We start from the raw sequence: 7,613 nt of genomic DNA, 5'->3' as shown, positions 1-7,613 counted from the left end.
ACTAACAAATGGTAGTGATAAAATATGAAACTATCAGTGCAACTTAAAGAAACATGAATGAATAGCATAGATGGGTGTTAAGGTACACGGACATTAATCACATCTGTGACTGTTCATTCTTTATTAATGCAGCTGCAGGGCTGTACTTTGGATTGCGCCATGTTTGATTAAACTCTCACACAGGGCTACGGATACATTCATCTTTGTAATTATAAAATGAGTCAAACCCCTGTAACAAACGACATGAAATAATAGCTTACAAAAATGTCATATTGTCATAAATGACTTCAATAACATACAGTAAATCATCATTTTATGAATTTGAGAATGGGAGGCTGATGCTAAAAATACTTGACCCCCCTTGTGGTTACATATAAGATCCCTCTGACCCTCTGACTGATAACATTACGCCCCCCCCCCCCCCCCAGAGCTTTCTCTCTTCTACTCCCTGTACCAGCTGTTGTGCGCAATGTAAATAAGTTCTGTGTCTATTTTCAGACATCCTCAGGGATTACCAATAGAGAAGGAAGTTGCTTTAATTCTCTCACACAACAAACCCTATGAACGTTACAACTGCTTGAACACCACTATATAAACATATGGTCTGGTCACAGTATAAAGATAGAGGGTCTAATACTTATGTTACATCAATATTCTGTCTTACAATGTTGATGTGTGCTTGTTTTTCCTTACTAAGTTGGTATGTTGTCCTTTACTTTCTGGTATTGTTCTTACCATTGCTGGTATGTGCTGTTCTTTACCATTAGTGGTACTGTAGTTTTCTTACCATTGTTGGCATGTAATTATTATTCATACATTCATCCATTCTTTTTTTGAACCTGCTTTATCCTCACTAGGGTCATGGGGGTCGCTGGAGCCTATCCCAGCTACTTATGGGCGAAGGCGGGGTACACCCTGGACATGTCGCTAGTTCATTGCAGGGCTGAACATATAGAGACAAACAATCACTCTCACATTCACACCTATCGGCAATTTAGATTAACCAATTAACCTATCAGTGCATGTCTTTGGATGGTGGGAGGAAGCTGGAGTACCCGGAGAGAACCCGGGGAGAACATGCAAACTCCACACAGAAAGGTCCCACCCCCAATGTAATTATTATTATAATGTAAATTAATATTTAACTGTTGAATGTACTTTCTTTCTATTTTTCACACATATGTTGGTTAAATAATGTAAATACTGTGACTGACTTTATTATAGACCTATTTGTTCGTTGTCCTGGTTTGAAGTTTAAAGACAGGAGCGAGTACTTGAAACTATGTTAAGTTATTGATAAGAAATGAGGGTGGGATTAAATAAGTTTTTCTTCTTCCCACACCTTTTTGAGCATAAATGAATGTTTTCGAAATACCGTACCTGCATGCATTCTGTTGATTGTTTTCGTTGTATGCAGGTCATTTGTGTTGTAAATGCTTGCTCGTTCAAAATAAATGAATAAATGAATGCATGAATAACTGTACAACATCCTACCGTTCATGGGGAGCGGTGGAGGCTCACGGACTTCTGGGATTACAGGAGATGGAGGAGGACTCTGCATTCTGTCCATGCTCTCAGCCTGTACATCAGACTCACTCATAAGATCAGTGACATCTGGTCCTGGATCAGCTGATGGTCTGGGATCTGGGGACTGAACGACAACCATATGGGATGTTTACACTGACAAAAAATCAGCTTGACTGTTCACATATATATTCTCAAAAGTAAAAAAGTAAATCACATAATTACTACTGGTACTCATTTTTAGGGTAAAACACTGTTATCCATAAAGTTGTATTAATTTTTTAAATCTCTTTTCATGAAATAATTGTGACAGTGTGACCCATTCTCAATAGATAATATGTAACTGGTCAAAGGTGATTACTGATGTGTATAAATAGGAATGAAAAAAGGAATATAACTGAAAACAAAATTATTCCAACTTTAAGGAGGTCATTCTGTATCTTAACTGCTATTATATAGTTTCATAATGCCTCTGGAAGCCTCTGCCAAAGCTGTGAGAATGTGTGTGGATTTACAAAAAAATGTTTTTAATAGCATAAATACTGTTCACAGCAGTGTACAAATTACTGCCACATTAATGCACAAATGTTTTGGTTTACTATAGAGTTGTTTTTTTTTAAACTTTAATGATTTTAAACACAAATTTGTCTGTCTATTTTTAACAGCCTGATTTATTTTGGAAGTTTTCTTTCTCTACTCACTGTATTGAATAATGTATTTCCCCTCATCAGCTCCACATGGAAACTGTCATTTGTGACGGTAATAACTTACAATTTACAAAATGTACAAAGTTTTCCTAATGGTACCTGCTTGCATTGTTTTACAAGTATTAAAGTCAACATAGTTTACAGGATCAGTGTAATACAGAGCCTACATGTGTTTAATACAGACAAACCTGAGGTGGAGTGTCCTCTTTGATACCGGCTTCTAGTTTGTCCAGCTGTCGGTCAGTGTTGGCTGATCGGACCAGAGCCTCCTCCACTTGCTGAGAAATGTTCTCCATTCTCACTCTCACCTGACTGACTCTGTGCTCGCTCTCTTTCACCAGCTTTGCCGTCTCCAGGGCACTATTCACCATTGCCTCCATTTTTCTGAGGGTCACCAGGAGTCCGTCTGCAGTTACCTGAAGCTTGGCTTGGTCCTGGTTTGACGCTGCTCCACCTGTGATCTCCACAGGGTCTGTGGCCACCGCTGCATCCCTCCGATCTTTCACCAGTGTCTCCAGAGGTTTATCTTCTCTCTTAGTGTTGGTTCCCTTGTCTACACAAAGACCCCGACTGCACTTTTTCGGCTCAGTGACACTCTCCTGTGCAGATCTTAGGGAGGTTTGCAGGTGGCAGACCTGCTCCCTCATATCAGTGATGGTCTGCTCTGCTTGCAGGAGTTTCGCTTGTGTCTCAGAGAGTTCTTGGGCCAATAACGTCTGCTTAGTCCGGGTCTCAGACCCCTCTACACTGAGGGCTTTCCACCAGTTCACCACAGCCTTCTTCTTGACCTCTTTGATCTGAGTTTGGTTACCAGTTGGGCTGTGCTTTTGCTCCTTCTCCCGGGTTCTGCAGTGCTCCTCCACCTTTTCTCCTTTCTCCTCCCACACACACTTCTGCAGCTCCAGCTCCTGTAGCCTGAAACCACCACCGAAGCTTTATAAACATCTCTTTTGCACAATGTTATGTCTGCAGTTACTGAGGGGCACTAAAACTGCACTTATGCCTGATACAGTCTTAGACACAGAAGATAGTAACTCCTAAGGGTTATGTAATGGAGATGCCCGTAAATACCCTGTCAAAACCAGACACCCCTTTTTTATGACCCAGAGGAAGCTTCTAGGAACAGAGACTAACATCAACTAAAACCAGTCTGTTACCATAACAGGAGAAAAGGAGGTAAAAACTCACATACACATTGACAAGCTGCTGCTTGATGCTTGCCTGTTGCTGGTGGCGGTGAGAAAAAGGCCTCTCCTGTGTTTCAACAGGAGCAGAGTCCTGTGTAAGTGAGAGAAAAACAGATCTATATATGCACATGGGTTTTGCATACAATAGCCTTCTGTTGAGTGTCTGTGCCTGTGCTAGTCTCTCCTCACCCTCTCAGGATACTTGTTGTGCAGAAGATGAGTAATTTCAGCTGCCTTGATCTTGTGGATGATGCTCTGAATATCATCACTGTGTGTGTGAATAGATTGGAGGTTGATGTCCTCCAGTTTGTGATGCTGCAGCAGGAATGGAGGTCAGGGATGTGGTCAATATGGGACAGATATTAAGACCACCATTAAGACCATGAATCAGTTTGTGGGCAGACAGTATTACCTGTTGCAGATCTTGCATCTCACTTTGCAGAGAGCGGTGGTTTGGGGGATCTCGGCTGAAGAGACTTTGAGGACTGATGCAGTATCTCTCATACCTGTTAGCAATACACACCACAGCCCACCCCTTGAAACATAATACTCATTTATTGAGTTTGTAGCACTTGGTTCTATGAGTAATGTAACTTTTATTATATTATTATGTAAATGACCTCTCTTCTGACCTGTCTGGATGTGGTGTGAATTGCTTTTCTTCTTCAAATGGAGGGCCAAAAAAATTTTCATGCCTGGGTTTAACTAAGCAAATGTGTTAGAGCCAACAAGTCATTTAACCCTAACTGATGCAGTGTACTTCTCCAGGGAGCATAGAGATTGGACCTAGTGCCTACAATACAGGCATGTGGGGGCAGTGTCATGATCTGGGGTTGATTCAGTTGATCAGGTCTAGGTTACAATAACAATATGTGTCCATAAAATAAGATAATCTTAACCTGAATAACCTGAATGACCAGAATTGGTCATCAGTGGATGACACAGACATATTCTAAGATGACAATACCAGGATTCATCAGGCTCAAATTGTGAAAGTATCCAGACCTACTGAACCCTACTGAGAATCTTTGGGCGATACTAGAGATGACTTTACACAGTGGTCTGACTCTTTATCAATACAGAATCTTGGTGAAAATTTAATGCATCTTTGGATGGAAATAAATGTGACACTGCATAAGAATGACATCGTATTAGTGATGTCACAGCAAATATTTCCTATTATCATAACTAAAGGCTGTGCAACAAAATAATGGCCCAAAGTACTCAACCTATTTCTCCAAAAACAAACCAAAGACAAATTTGGGCCTTATGAGTGCCAAAACTAGAAAGAGACTAAGTTCTCTGCTACATCCCCTGGGTTATTCTCCAATTTTGCCCCCACTGTTCAACTTAATGTATTGTTACACCTATTAAATGTAGATTTAAACACTAGTTTTAAATACCTCAAAAGAACTTGGCGTGAATGTTCTTGTATTCTCATCAGCTCTGACTGCAGACCCTACAATATTAGAATCAGAATCAGAATCAGATGAAAGTGAAAATGTTAACAGCACATTTAAACACACACACACACTCACACACACACACACATTATATATATATGTGTATCTCAAAAAACCACCAGTTCTTTCATACAGTACCAGTGGCTTTCTGTTGTGTATCTAACATACCTCTATCATGCTGTGATTCTCCACATGAGAGTTCTTCATCTTATCCATGAGAATGTCTTTCTACACAGGATCATATGAAATCAAGTAACAAGATAATTGGAATTTCCCCTTCTGGGACTGATAAAGGCATGTCTTATCTTAACTTATCTTAAATTTAAAATTCTCATAATTTTTTTTCAGATCAAATGACACACCGACCTTTGTGATTTCTCTGTCTCTCAACGTCAACATAACCAGGGTCTCCTCAAGTTCAGTCTATGAACGATAAGATGGTTTAGCAAATTCATTCTGCATGATACATCAGAGTTTCACTGTTCTGCTCCTACCCTCATCTCAGTGTTTATCTTCATCAGTTTGCTGAGGCTGTCTTCAGAGCATGTCCGTTCAAAAGTGAGTTTTTCATTCTGTCAACAATAAGAGCATTTTATAGATTTTTTATTCTGAAAAAAAGATTGTTTCTTGTACTTTTCAAGGCAACAATCAAATATTACCTTGTCTTCAAGTCTCCTGATGTGAACCTTTAAGCATTCAACTTCATTGCTCTGAAGAAAAATCAAAATGTTTTAATTAAGTATTAGTTATTAAACTAAATTCCACAATTCAACAATTCAAATCAACAATTAAAATATTAAGACTGTGTAGAGTTCATTGATACCAGTTTGGTGCAGCTGCTCTGGCTGCGGCTGACTCTTTCCTGAGCCTCCTTGAAGGCCAGACGGGTCTCCTCGAGTTCTTCTGTCAAAGACCTGGCTCTCACTGCTGACCTCTGGGCACTGCACATACACACAACAACACGCGTGATAATGAATTAAAGAATGAAACATAAAGTGGATTCAACCATAACAGGATAACAAAATGTATACTCAGTGTGTTGTCAAAGGACTCTGTCAGAAACCTGCGGAATAGATGTTATCCCAGATGTTATGACTGAAGGTAAATGAGAGAGAAAATATGAACTCCTGTACCTTGCCAGCTTTGTACGCAGCTCAGTGACTTCCAGAGTTAGCTGAAGGTTTATGTCTTCACACTGGCTGACCATCCTCAGCAGGCTGCTGTTCTGCTCATTCAGCTTGTGGTGAGCTTGTTTCAGCTCTGCCACTGTGGCCAACAGGTCTTTTGCATCACTGAAGACCAACACACAGTGAGTCAAAAGGTTTAACAATGCACTGGTTAACAGACTTAGGTGCACTTAGAGATTAAAAGAGTAAATATCTAACCATGTACACTGGTGGGTTTCTGAGGAAGCACCTTTGCTTTGAGAAGACAAGAAATCCAGCCCTGAGGGGAAATGAAGTTAAATGAATTGCCTTCTGATCTTATTTAAGATGTTCTAAGAAGTCTGTCCAAAATAGTCAATCCTACCGTTTACAGGCACTTTAGAACAGTCTGGAAAAGAGACAAAACTGCTGTCCACATCAGTACTGAAAGACAATAAGAGGATTCAAGGTAATTTTATATGTCACATCCATGAACATGCAGGTAAACTGAAGAAGATGCTCGGCTGTACTACTATGAAGGAATCAAAATAAATAATGCAAAATGAAAGTCCAAATTCAGCAGTTACTTGCATCAGTTTTCCCTCATTAACCTCTCGAGTCCTGCTTATTGACGTAAGTGAGGTAGTTGTGCATGAACTATGACCTGGTGTTTCTACCTTATTACAGGGCCCATATTATCCAATTAAGTTATTCGGGGAAAATAGTTAAATGTGGTTGTGCAGATTAGGAAATGCTTTAAGAGCCAAACTGATACCAGTATGCACACTAGTTAGCTTTGTAATTCACTGTTTTGTCTTACCTGTCCTGGCTGCACTGAGCAATCCATTCTTTCATGGTGGAGTGAAAGGTCTCCCTACTCACAACAGGGTCCTGACAATTCGGGTCTAGGAGGCGTCGCAGCGCAGCCAGTCTGTCCTGCCCTGGACTCTGAGCTGTCATGGTCTGCAGGTACTGTATGATTGTTGAAGCCAACACCTCTCCTTAAGACAAGCAAGCAAGTGAGTCAAACATCATATCATTATCTCAGTGGGTTTGCTGAAAATAGATCATAATCATGAGATGTACCTGTGTTGTTGGTAGTACATGCATTATACATAATGTCAATGAGTTCATGCTCAGAAAATCCACTTGTGTCTTTAGTGTTCTTGTGCGTATCCTTTGTCTCACAACTTGGAGCCTCCCACTCTTTGTATGTAGAGATTGACAAAGGTTAATGCATAGGAAACTGTAAAAAATCTGTAAAAATACTACTTAATATGAAAGTAGCTGTGATAATTACCATCATTGCCATCAGACATTATGCAAGTAGGTCTCGAATCCCCCAAGAGTGGAAGTACTGATGGATTATCAGATTTGTTTGAGTTGACATTTTTATAAATGCACATCAAATAAAAAAACCTACTCAAATACTGTAGGTCTTGATAAACTCTTTGAATCAGCCTTAAGAACTTGTCAAGGTTCTGTAAAAGTATATTTACAGCCAATCATGTTCTGAAGAATGAATTGAAACATTGACCTAGATACGCAAGGTTCCATAGTTTGATAACAGTAAAGCACTGTAAATAC

This window comes from Sphaeramia orbicularis, chromosome 3, assembly GCF_902148855.1.
Source record: "Sphaeramia orbicularis chromosome 3, fSphaOr1.1, whole genome shotgun sequence".
Classification (NCBI taxonomy): Eukaryota; Metazoa; Chordata; class Actinopteri; order Kurtiformes; family Apogonidae; genus Sphaeramia; species Sphaeramia orbicularis.
The sequence above is the reverse complement of the archived record's forward strand: the minus strand, read 5'-3'. Positions refer to the sequence as shown.